Source organism: Mercenaria mercenaria, chromosome 3 (genome assembly GCF_021730395.1).
Source record: "Mercenaria mercenaria strain notata chromosome 3, MADL_Memer_1, whole genome shotgun sequence".
Classification (NCBI taxonomy): Eukaryota; Metazoa; Mollusca; class Bivalvia; order Venerida; family Veneridae; genus Mercenaria; species Mercenaria mercenaria.
Genome location: NC_069363.1, coordinates 32,858,173 through 32,871,380, shown reverse-complemented (window position 1 = coordinate 32,871,380; position 13,208 = coordinate 32,858,173). Strand labels below are relative to the sequence as shown.

At 37.3% G+C, this 13,208-nt stretch overlaps 1 protein-coding gene across 4 annotated transcripts in view; it reads left to right on the top strand.

Annotated features, from left to right (window-relative positions):
• LOC123525840 (PCNA-interacting partner-like) overlaps positions 1 to 13,208 on the top strand; it is a 178,875-nt gene that overhangs the window by 63,954 nt on the left and 101,713 nt on the right. For all 4 annotated transcript variants that reach the window (XM_053538129.1, XM_053538133.1, XM_053538130.1 and 1 more), the window contains 2 exons: positions 1,110 to 1,212; positions 2,094 to 2,206. The gene's annotated coding sequence lies outside the window, so the exon portion shown is untranslated. The remainder of the gene's footprint in view (positions 1 to 1,109; positions 1,213 to 2,093; positions 2,207 to 13,208) is intronic.

Genomic DNA, 13,208 nt, shown 5'->3' with positions numbered 1-13,208 from the left:
CTAAATATGGATCAGTAGCGCACACTATTGACTGATGAGTAATATAAGGAGTCACATAGTAATTATTGTGTCATGCTTGTCTCTGTTAAAACACTCTTGCGCTAAAATGACGTCATGTAAACATGCAGTTACGTCAAAGTTTTTGTTGTGACGAAGAAAGAGCGCTTCTATATTTTATCTACTGTTTTAGATTAATGGTAGGGCTGGGACGATTTCGTAATTTTGAAACTGGTTAATCATTTGTATGAAATTGAATCAAACCGGTTAATCGGCCCCCATATTGAAAATGCTGTTTTCTTTCCTAATGACTATATCAGGGTATTTCCAGAAGCCGACTTCATTAGGAACTTACGGACAATATCGTTTGCAAGTAGTGTGATGATTAATAAGTCGTATTTTGGTGTATTTCATTTTAAATTTATCATGACAGGCAAATCAGAGACTATTGATTATGTTGATTGATGTGTTTTAGCGGAAATATAATGCAGGTCTATGGGCTGGTCAATGAAATGTATAAAGATAAAGTACGAATCGTGATGTTTATTGTTTGAGAGCGATTACCGGTTTTGCAAATTTGAATCCGATTTCACTTAGTAATCGAATCAGATCCGTTTAACGGAGTAATCATTCCAGTCCTAATTATGGCCATATTAGAATCGAAATAATTTATAGCAAAGAGTGTTTTAACACTATTTATACACTTGGGCGTTAATACATTGTACAAATAATTTTACTCGGGCTATGCCCTTGTGCAGTTATTACGCCTGATGCATAACCGCGCATCGTGCATAAATAGTGTTAAAGCACACTTTTGCTATAAATTATTTCTTAAATATATTTATTATGCATACTGTTAAAGACTAAAGATAAGCTGTTGGATCTTTTTTACTTTACATTATTATTGAGTTACATTGTAATGTATGTTGATTTCAGTTCATGTTAATTATTGTTTAATCAAAATGCCTTAGTTGTTTTGTAAGCATTATGGGAGACATACGTTCACTTTTTATTATTCTTTGACATAAAGTTATTGGTATGATTTTGATATATGTAAATGCCCTCATTCTCAAGATTGTATAGATTTGAACGGTATTTTGTATACTTTTCAGGAACGAAGGCCCAAGTGGGATGGAGTTGACAATAAAATTAGAACAGGCTTTCCTGGCCGGTCCCAGATGATGGCAACCAGTCATCCGAGGAAAATTTGTAGAGGTGAGTTTAATAATTTATATATTGGTCATAAAATAATGGGTTTTGAATCATGCAGTATAAGTATGCTGCTTTGCAGAATAGCAGAATGATACGGTCTTAGTTTATTTTGACTAAAATAACATGTCCTTCTGAAATGCCTGGCAGAAAGTAAAACTTGTTCATTTAGACTAAGAATGAACAGGCTGAAGTGAAATGAAGTGAATTTTACATTTATTATCAGGCTGTAAGAAAGGTAAGAAAAGATTTATGGACAAAAATGATAGAGATAACATAAATTTTGACTGTGATTTGTTACTCGACTGTTTATTTTATAAAACTGTCATACTGTTGAGTAGGGAAAAAGTAGGCATTATCTTTACAAACCTTTCTTTGCATATCTGTTGTTACCATACAACAAAAAAGTTGACTTTTATTCTCTCTTTTTATTGACCTGCCATAGATTAACAGGCACTGACCGACTTTTCTGTCATACAGACTTGTCCTGCTGTTTTTCAGAAGAGATCAGTTCTGAGCCAAATACATTTGTATAAATAGGCTTTCAGAGGTAAACAGCTTTTGAATAACATAACTCAACCAGGTTGGATGGGGACTATTTTGAATATTTATATAGAGCAGGTGGCACAGTTATCGACAGGTTAATCTAAATATAATTACACAAATTACGTTCTTTGTTTACTTGTTGTAATATCTACCCCATTATGTATAGTGGTTTTTGATTGGCCGTTTCGAAAGGTATTTCCTGGTTATTGTGATATGTCCACGTTATGACGATCAAAAAATCAATCTCCTTTGTTGGCATAGTAATCGAAATCTGGATATAGTTATCGACAGCAACATTTTGTGCATATAAGTATTAATATTACAATTCTTGTTTGTTAAAGGTTTTCAACAGCAGTGTTTCACATAGAATGTTTGAGAGACTGCTCTACATGTTACATGTTTACAGAACAGGGAACTGATGAGTGGACACTTCTGGATCAAACAGTGTATTGAGGTAAAGAATTCTACAGGTTTGAGTAAAGTATTTCTAACTTCAGCAACAAGTGAGTGAGTGAGTTGGGTTTTACGGCGAATCGACACTTAATGGTCATATATCACCGAACTTCAGTAACAAAGTAGATAGTTTCATATTTTAACACTTTGACAATTTAAATTGAAAATGGTTGTTCTGCTGTCTTGTGTGATGGTACCTAACTGATACCAACAGAAACTGGGTCTTATGCTATCTAAATTTTTACATGTAATTACGGAAAACAGCTTTTTTTGACATCACCTAATGAGGACTGTTTTACCAATGGAAGAAATAATTTTGAATGTTTAAAGATCTTCAAATTGCCAGTGTAGATCATTTGTTATAATCACTTGTTTGTTGTAAATATTTTGAGAAAATGCCAAGATGATTATATTTGTCTGCTGTGATAATACTAAGAAGTGTGATAGCCATTGTTATCTTGTCTGATTTTTGTCTCCATCAAAAGCTCGACAGTTACCATATGACATATGGCCGTGTGACGTTAAACCCAACAAAAGTAAACAAAACAAACTTAATATCAACAGAAAAATTGAACGTGTTAGCTGCAGTAGTATTGTTTCACTATAAATCTATGTCAGTTTGGAGATGAGTTCAACCACTATTGTCTTTACAGATTTAAAACATATATATGTCAGTCATAGCATATTATGGCATGGAGATTATTAGTCCCCTACTGGTTGAAAACCAGTTATGGGGCCTATAAGAATGCTCTTTTCCATCCGTCTGTCCATCCGTTAGTCCGCAATTTCGTGTACAATCCATAACTCTGTCGTCCACGAAGGGATTTTAATATTACTTGGCACAAATGTTTCCCAATTTTAATATTACTTGGCACAAATGTTCCTCATGATGAGACGATGTGTCATGTTCAAAACCCCAGACCCCTAGCTCAAAGGTCAAGGTCACAATTGGAGGTCAAAGGTAAGCAGGGTTTTTTTCCTGTCTGGTCCATAACTCTGCCATCCATGAAGAGATTTTAATATTACTTGGCACAAATGTACCTCTTAATAAGATGATATGTCTTGCACAACGTTCAGACCCCTAGCTCAAAGGTCAAGGTCACACTTGGCAGTCAAACGTTAACATGGCATGAAGAGGATCTGTTTCGTGTCCGGTCCTTAACTCTGTCATTCGTTAAGGAATTTTAATATCACTTGGCACGAATGTTCCCCATGATAAGGCAAGGTGTCATGTGCAAATCCCAAACCCCTGGCTCAAAGGTCAAGGTCAGAATTGGAGGTCAAAGGTCAATAGGGTTTTTTCCTGTCGGGTCCATAACTCTGCCATCCATGAAGTGATTTTAATATTACTTGGCTCAAATGTTCCCCATGATGAGACGACGTGTCTTGTGCAAAAACCAGACCCCTAGCTCAAAGGTCAAGGTCACAATTGGAGGTCAGAGGTCAATAGGGTTTTTTTCCTGTCTGATCCAGAACTCTGTCATCCATGAAGGGATTTAATATTACTTGACATAAATGTTCCCCATGATGAGACAACATGTAATACGCAACACCCAGAATCCTAGCTTAAAGGTCAAGGTCACACTTGGAGATCAAAGGTCTGTGGGATTTTTTTTCTGTCTGGTCTATAACTTTGTCATACAAAACAGGATTTAAATGTCAGTTTGCACAAGTATTCCCCTGCACAAGACAGTGTATCATGCACAAAACCCAGTCCCTTAGCTGCAAGGTCAAGGTCACACTTGGAAGTCAAATGCCAAAAGGGCTTTTTTCCTGTCCAGTCTGTAACTCAACAAACCTTAATGGGATTTTTAGCTCACCTGTCACGAAGTGACAAGGTGAGCTATTGTGACGGCTTGACGTCCGCCGTGCGTAGTGCGTCATGCGTCGTCCGTCAGCAATTTCTAAAAAAATCTTCTTGAAAACCACTAGGCAGAATTACACCAAACTTCACAGGAATGGTCCTTGGGTGGCCCCCTTTCAAAATTTTTCAAAGAATTGAATTTCATGCAGAACTCTGGTTTCCATTGCAACGGAAAGGAAAAACTTTAAAAATCCCTTTGTCAAAAACCGCAGGGCCTAGGGCTTTGATATCTGGTGTGTAGCATCATCTAGTGGTCCTCTACCAAAATTATTCAAATTATCCCCTTAGGGTCAAATATGGCCCCGACCTGGGGGTCACATGGTTTATATAGACTGATATAGGGAAAACTTTGAAAATCTTCTTGTACAAAACCACATGGCCTAGGGCTTTGATATTTGGTATGTAGCATCATCTAGTGGTCCTCTACCAAGATTGTTCAAATTATTCCCCCTAGGGTCAAATATGGCCCCTCTCCGGGGGTCCCAAGTTTCACATAGACTTATATAGGAAAAAAAGTTTAAAGATCTTCTTGTCTGAAACCACAACACTTAGACCTTTGATATTTGGTTTGTAGCTTTGTCTTATGGTCCTCAACCAAAATTGTTCAAATTGTACCCCTTGGGTGAAAAGAGGCCCTGCCCTGGGGGTCCCAAGTTTTATATGGACTTATATAGGAAAAAGCTTTAAAAATCTTCTTGTCTGAAACCATATGACCTAGGCTTTTGATATTTGGTATGATGCATTGTCTAGTAGTCCTCTACCAAAATTGTTCAAATTATGCCCCTTGGGTTACTTAGTTATTATTTGAGTTATATAGGAAAAATACTTCAAAAATCATCTGATCCTATTTCCAAGACTTTAATTATAATTACCTGATGACCCCAAGTAATATGATGTCACTTGACTGTGACCTTGACCTACTGACCTACTTTCTTGTTTTTAGCTCACCTGTCACGTAGTGACATATTGAGCTTTTGTGATCACCCTTCGTCCGTCGTCCGTCCGTCCATCCACAATTTCTTGTGAACAAGATAGAGACCACATTTTGCAAGCAATTTTGATCAAACTTGTTCAAAACTTGTATTGGCATGATATCTCAGTTCCCTTCAAAAACTGGCCAGATCCCATCATGGGTTCTAGAGTAATTGCCCCTTAAAGGGCCAGAATTTGCTATTTTTGTGCGTCAACAATTTCTTGTCTGCACAATAGTGGTTTCATTTATGATTTTATTTTAACCAAACTTGCACACAACTTGTATCACCATAAGATCACGGTTGCTATCTGGAACTGGCCAGATCCCATTATGGGTCCCAGAGTTATGGCCCCTGAAAGGGCCAAAATTAGCTATTTTGACCTTGTCTGAACAATAGCAGCTCTTTTTTAGCTCACCTGTCACATAGTGACAAGGTGAGCTTTTGTGATCACCCTTCGTCCGTCGTCAGTCCGTCCGTGCATGCGTGCGTCAACAATTTCTTGTCTGCACGATAGTGGTTTAATTTATGATTTTATTTTAACCAAACTTGCACACAACTTGTATCACCATAAGATCTCAGTTCCTTTCTTGAACTGGCCAGATTCCAATATGGGTTCCAGAGTTATGGCCCCTGAAAGGGCCAGAATTAGCTATTTTGACCTTGTCTGCACAATAGCAGCTTTATTTATAACTTGATTTTTACCAAACTGGTACACAACTTGTATCACCATAAGATCTTGGTTCCTTTTTTGAACTGGCCAGATTCCAATATGGGTTCCAGAGTTATGGCCCCTGAAAGGGCCAGAATTAGCTATTTTGACCTTGTCTGCACAATAGCAGCTTCATTTATGATTTTATTTTAACCAAACTTGCACACAACTTGTATCACCATAAGATCTTGGTTCCTTTCTTCAACTGGCGAAATTCCATTATGGGTTCCAGAGTTATGGCTCCTGAAAGGGCCAGAATTAGCTATTTTGACCTTGTCTGCACAATAGCAGCTTCATTTATGATTTGAATTTAATAAAACATGCACAAAACTTGTGTCACCATAAGATCTCGGTTCCTTTTTAAAACTGGCCAGATCCCTTAATGGGTTTCCTTAGTTATGGCCCCTGAAAGGGCCAAAATTAGCTATTTTGACATTGTCTGCACAATAGCAGCTTCATTTATGATTTGATTTTAACCAAACTTGCACACAACTTGTATTACCACAAGATCTTGGTACCTTTCTTGAACTGGCCAGATTCCATCATGGGTTCCAGAGTTATTGCCCCTTAAAGGTCTAAAATTGGCTATTTTGGCTTTTTCAGCCATATAGATACTTCATTTATGGTTTTATTAGCTCACCTGTCACATAGTGACAAGGTGAGCTTTTGTGATCACCCTTCGTCCGTCGTCCGTCCGTCCGTCCGTCCGTCCGTCAACAATTTCTTGTCTGCACGATAGTGGTTTCATTTATGATTTTATTTTAACCAAACTTGCACACAACTTGTATCAGCATAAGATCTCGGTTCCTTTCTTGAACTGGCCAGATCCCATTATGGGTTCCAGAGTTATGGCCCCTGAAAGGGCCAAAATCAGCTATTTTGACCTTGTCTGCACAATAGCAGCTTTATTTATGATTTTATTTTAACCAAACTCGCACACAACTTGTATTGCTATAAGATCTTGGTTCCTTTCTTGAACTGGCTAGATTCCATTATGGGTTCCAGAGTTATGGCCCCTGAAAGGGCCAGAATTAGCTATTTTGACCTTGTCTGCACAATAGCAGCTTCATTTATGATTTAAATTTAATCAAACTTGCACAAAACTTGTGTCACCATAAGATCTCAGTTCCTTTGTTGAACCGGCCAGATCCCATAATGGGTTCCAGAGTTATGGCCCCTGAAAGGGCCAAAATTAGCTATTCTGACCTTGTCTGCACTATAGCAGCTTCATTTATGATTAGATTTTAACCAAACTTGCACACAACTTGTATCACCACAAGATCTTGTTTCCTTTCTTGAACTGGCCAGATTCCATCATTGGTTCCAGAGTTATTGCCCCTTAAAGGTCCAAAATTGGCTATTTTGGCTTTTGCAGCCATATAGAGACTTCTTTTATGGTTTTATTTGATACAAACTTCCAAAGTATCTTCAACAACAATAAATCTTGGATTCCATGACAAATCAGATCCAGTCGTAGGTTCCAGGGTTATTTTATATCTTATTACCTCCCCTGATTGTAATCAAAATGGATTTATATCAGTAAGTACTTATAGGACTTATTTGAAATTTCTTTATTGTTATTAGTTGGACTGAGACAATCAGGGTAGATAACTATGGGCTGATTTTATGTCAAATTACCTCCCTTTATTTCAAATTGAAATGGGTATACAGCGTTTGACACTAACGGTGTTCCGGGATCCCGAGGACACCAAAAATCCGCAAGGGATCCTAAAGTTCACAATTTCGGTGTTCCGTCGGGACTCTTGATTTCCAGATAAAATATGATTCTAAAAAAATGAAATTCCCCAGTCTTGTTCGCTCAAACATCGGTCTTTTGCTTCAGTTGACCCAAGGTCCCGGGTTTTGACCCTGCGAAAATCGAGAAAAACTCGTATTTTACCCGCATAAATTACGGCACGCGCGTCGGCTTGACTCGCGGAAATTTACTTAGATGCGTTCAAAGTTCGATAGTTCTGCCCCCTGTCAATCAAAATCCCAGTGAATTTCAATATTGTTCGCCGGCACAAGCGGAAATATGGCAGTAGGCGGAGCGTCGTATGTTAATTAGCTACCGACAGATGTCAGTCACGCCACGCGCCAAATGACACGTGCTTATCTCGCGGTTTGTATTTAGTACAATATGCCTTGTCATTATCAAAGATGTTTATTGATCAATGTTTACAAGTTAATTGATAAACAATGCAGCCTTAGATTATCGTGTTTGTACCATTATTTTGTGTGCTCGATACGATTACATGAGCCGGTTGGCCGTCACGGTCTATAACAAATTTATTATCATTGCCGAGGCTTTGTTTGGGCAAAACAAATTAAATAAGCAGAAATTATACGTGGTATGATGAGAAAATAAAGTTAAAACAGTTATCTTTTCAAGAACTTTAACTGTTACTTTAGTTTTTCGTTACTCGTTTTCTAGACCGACATTTTCGAACATTTTTATCATTTCTTACAAGATTTTTCTAGTACAAACTAAAATAAAAAGCCAATAAAACGTCTGCATTTACGAAAAATATGATCACTGTTGCCAAAGCAGCTCTTATTTAGAAGAATTTGCTGATAATAAAAGCATGCAAACACTAAACCCCACCCACTTTTAGGCAATGTGCAAAATAAAACAAGTAAAATATGAAATGTTTAAGAAAATCTGTTATGACCAATGTACTAGTTTTAGATAAAGTCTGTTGGAGTTGCATTAATAAGGCCTAAAAAGTCTTTGTATCTGGTAACATGCTCAAAAAATTAGGGTAGGTAGGTCGGAACATTTTTTTTTTTTTTTTTTTTTGATTTTTTTTTTTATTTAAGAGAGACTTTTCGGAATTTTTTTTATGTCAAAAAATGATTACAAATAAGGGGGTTATAAGGGGGAATGAACTAGGCGGCATACATTTAGACAAACTTTACAACAAATCGCAGAGGAGTGCGATGGTAGTGAAGATGAGGGGGAAGAAGACTTGGACAGAAATGACATTATTCTTTTACAGCAAAAGTCATACAAGCTATTGTTGTCATTGATGTAAAATGGAAATAAAGTGGAAATAAAATACATGTAGTACTGTAAACAGTTGTGTTTGTTAGATTTTAGTTTTTTCATGTTCTAACCACATTTTGTTATCAGGGACTCCTAATTTTCAGCAGGGATTCCTAAATTTCCCAGCAGGTATTCCTTTGGGATACCTGGCAAAAAAGTTAGTGTCGAACGCTGGGTATATCTCCATAACTAATGAAGATACTGATCTGAAATTTCATTTTTGTCAACAGATTTATTTGGCAGATCCTTCTTTTGTTCACTTACAATATTATTTTTTTTAATTACTTCCCTTTTACGTTACTATAAATAGCTTATTTTTAGTAACTTTTTAGCTCGCCTGTCACAAAGTGACAAGGTGAGCTTTTGTGATCGCGCGGCGTCCGTCTTCCGTGTGTCCGTCCGTAAACTTTTGCTTGTGACCACTCTAGAGGTCACATTTTTCATGGGATCTTTGTGAAAGTTGGTCAGACTGTTCACCTTGATGATATGTAACATCATGAAATCCAGGTCAAGTTCGACTTTGAGGTCTGTAGGTCAAAGGTCAAGGTCACAGTGACTCAGAACAGTTAAATGGTTTCCGGATGATAACTTGAGAATGCTTGGGCCAAGTATCATTAATTTTAGTACACAGGTGTAACATCATGAAATACAGGTCGAGTTCTACTTTGAGATCAGTAGGTCAAAGTTCAAGGTCACAGTGACTTGGAACATTTAAACGGTTTCCGGATGATAACTTAAGAATGCTTGGGCCTGGGATCATGAAAATTGATAGGGAGGTTGGCTATGACTAGCAGATGACCCCTAATGATTTTGAGGTTAGTAGGTCACAGGTCAAGGTGACAGTGACCCGGAACATTTAAACAGTTTTCGGACAATAACTTGAGAATGCTTGGGACTAGAATCAGGAAACTTAATCTGGAGGTTGGTCATGTCAAGCAGATGACCCATATTGATTTTGAGTTCCAAAGGTCAAAGGTCATTTAAACCTTTTACGGGCAATAACTTGAGAACGCTTGGGCGGAGGGTCATGAAACTTCATAGGGAGGTTGATCATGACTAGCAGATGACCTCTGTTGATTTTGTGATCAGTAGGTCAAAGATCAAGCAAGTTCTGCTTTGACATTGGCTTAGTTCTGTGACGAGGCCATATTGTGGGGGTATAATTCGTCACTCTTGTGACAACTCTAGTTACTGCTGTAGGCTTCTGTATAGTTTCTTCAGTTCACTGAAACAGTGTTGTACAAGAAAAGTTCTCTTAAACCCATTGTTAAAAAAAAATAGAATTTTATAAAAAGAAGCATTTTTATAACTGATGCTCTTTTGGTTTAACTTTTCCCACTATTTTCTATTAATGAATAGTTAAGTTACAGTTTGGGAGTGAAACAGATAAATTGAATGGGTTTAAATGGTGACAATAATAACATTAACTCGGATAAATAAGTTTATCTTGACTGGCTTACGGTAGATGTTTTTCTTGTAATAATTCGATAATAATAATAATCACTGTCTAGCACGCATTCATTATTGGTAAGCAATTTAATTTTAAAGCGTCTACTGATGCAAAGTTTGTTATTGTTTTTCGCGATGTAATTCAAAACATTTTTTGCTCAATTTTGGTAAAGTTACGATGTAAAAAGCACTCCCCCGATTGGTCGAGTTTGCAGCAAGGTCCACTCATCCTATCCAGACTTTAATTGGCTAATGCGAGCGGGCAAGTGCAATTTTACACTAATTTCAGGAGGAAAAAGCAGTTTCTACTTTTCATTGGTTTGAAATTGGAGAAAAGCATAAAAATTAATTGGCAGTAAAATTTACTTTATCAAAGCTATCTTAAAATATAAAAGGTTCTTGACTGCCATCTGTAGAAATATGTAAAGCTGTTGTCAAGGTTATTAGTCCCCTACTGGTTGAAAACCAGTTTCGGGGACTATAGGAATGCACTTTTCCGTCATTCCGTCATACCGTCTTTCCGTCATTCCGTCATTCTGTCATTCTGTCATTCCGTCATTCCGTCCGTCCGCAATTTCGTGTCCGGTCCATAACTCTGTCATCCATGAAGGGATTTTAATATTACTTGGCACAAATGTTCCCCATGATGAGACGACGTGTCATGCGCAAAACCCGGACCCCTAGCTCAAAGGTCAAGGTCACAGTTGGAGGTCAAAGGTCAACAGGGCTTTTTTCCTGTCCGGTCCACAACTCTCCCATCCTTGAAGGGATTTTAGTATTACTTGGCACAAATGTTCCCCATGATGAGATGATGTGTCATGCGCAAATCCCGGACCCCTAGCTCAAAGGTCAAGGTCACAATTGGAGGTCAAAGGTCAACAGGGCTTTTTTCCTGTCCGGTCCATAACTCTCCCATCCATGAAGAGATTTTAATATTACTTGGCACAAATGTTCCCCATGAGGAGACGACGTGTCATGCGCAAAACCTGGACCCCTAGCTTAAAGGTCAAGGTCACAATTGGAGGTCAAAGGTCAACAAGGCTTTTTTCCTGTCCGGTCCATAATTCTCCCATCTATGAAGGGATTTTAATATTACTTGGCACAAATGTACCTCATAATAAGACGATATGTCATGCACAACTTTCAGACCCCTAGCTCAAAGGTCAAGGTCACACTTAGCAGTCAAATGTTAACATAGCATGAACAGGGTCTGTTTCGTGTCCGGTCCATAACTCTGACATTCATTAAGGGATTTTAATATCACTTAGCACAAGTGTTCCCCATGATGAGACGACGTGTCATGCGCAAATCCCGGACCCCTAGCTCAAAGGTCAAGGTCACAATTGGGGGTCAAAGGTCAACAGAGTTTTTTTCCTGTCCCGTCCATAACTCTGCCATCCATGAAGGGATTTTAATATTACTTGGCACAAATGTTTCCCATGATGAGACGACACCCAGTACCCTAGCTTAAAGGTCAAGGTCACACTTTGAGATCAAAGGTCAAGAGGATTTTTTCCTGTCCGGTCTATAACTTTGTCATGCAAAGCAGGATTTAGATATCGGTTGGCACAAATATTCCCCTGGATGAGACATGTCATGCGCAAGAACCAGGTCCCTAGGTCTAAGGTCAAGGTCATATTTAGAGGTCAAATGTCAAATTCAAGAATGACTTTGTACGGAACATTTCTTCTTCATGCATGGAGGGATTTTGATGTAACTTGGACCAAATGTTCACCACCATGAGGCACCCTTGTTTTTAGAATTACGTCCCTTTGTTGTTACTATAAATAGATTTAATTGTAACTTTTTTATTACTGGCGGTAGAGAAAAATCGAGACCACTTTTCTGTGGTACAGCATGCATGTTACATCCAATTTTTAGGTGTATTTTGACCTATCTCTACCTGGTAAAGAGTTTCTTGTGGACTTATATTATTATTATTATTATTTTTTTTTTTTTAAAGATTAATTTCCCTTTGTTGTTACTATAAATAACTTACATGATAACATTTTTATAATCAGCCAAAAAAATTCAATATGAAAACAACTGTGGGTTTTTATATATGCACATTTTAATCCAAGTGTGTTGTTATAACATATTGTATATGTAGTACAATATTGTTTATACATCATTGACAGATATCAATTCATTATGTTATACTGCAGTAGAGAAAATTAGGTGCCTTCCAGTAGGGGACTTTGTATTGCATGGCAATACTTCATTCACTTGTTCATAAATGAAGCTAAAATTAAAGAAATATGTTATGGATTTAGTAGATCAAGCACTAGGGCAAATTAGATTTTATTATTTTGTAAAATAAAAAGGAAACTTGATATTATTTTTTTTCAGGTTTGACTCTACAATATTTCTAGTTGAGGTTTAGTTTCCCTCTAGAAGTATGCTTCTTTCAAGTTGAAAAAGCACATAAAGATGCAATGATATTTTTCATCTTCATATTTGATGTACATTTCTTTTTTGATTTGATTTTTTTTCAAGTTTTATTATTTACTTCTTTCTGAATTTAAAATGACATTATATTCCTGACTGGTTTGGTTTTACCTTGCAGTGTCAAAGTTAAGGTATAATGGCAACTTTGTAGTTTTAAAGTTGAATGTGGGCCCTTTGTTGTCTCATTCCAAAATAATTGCTTGTGAGTAGAAGCACCAGCTTTCCGCAAGTCAGCTGAAGAGCTTCTTCAAATAAAAGAACCTACCCAGTAGTTTACAGGATTTTGAACCTACATAATTGAAGGGCGAAGGATTCAATGTCAGTGACTGAAACTTGGTTATAGAGGACTCTCAATGTCATATATAGCAAAAACAGTTAATAAACTATTGTCATTAAACTTGGTATGTATACAGCAGACTTATTTGGAAATCTAACTTGGGTATTGTCCATTCAATAATGTGAGTTGGGGAAGAGAAATTGCTATGAAACTTGGTAAGTAACTAATGACAAGGA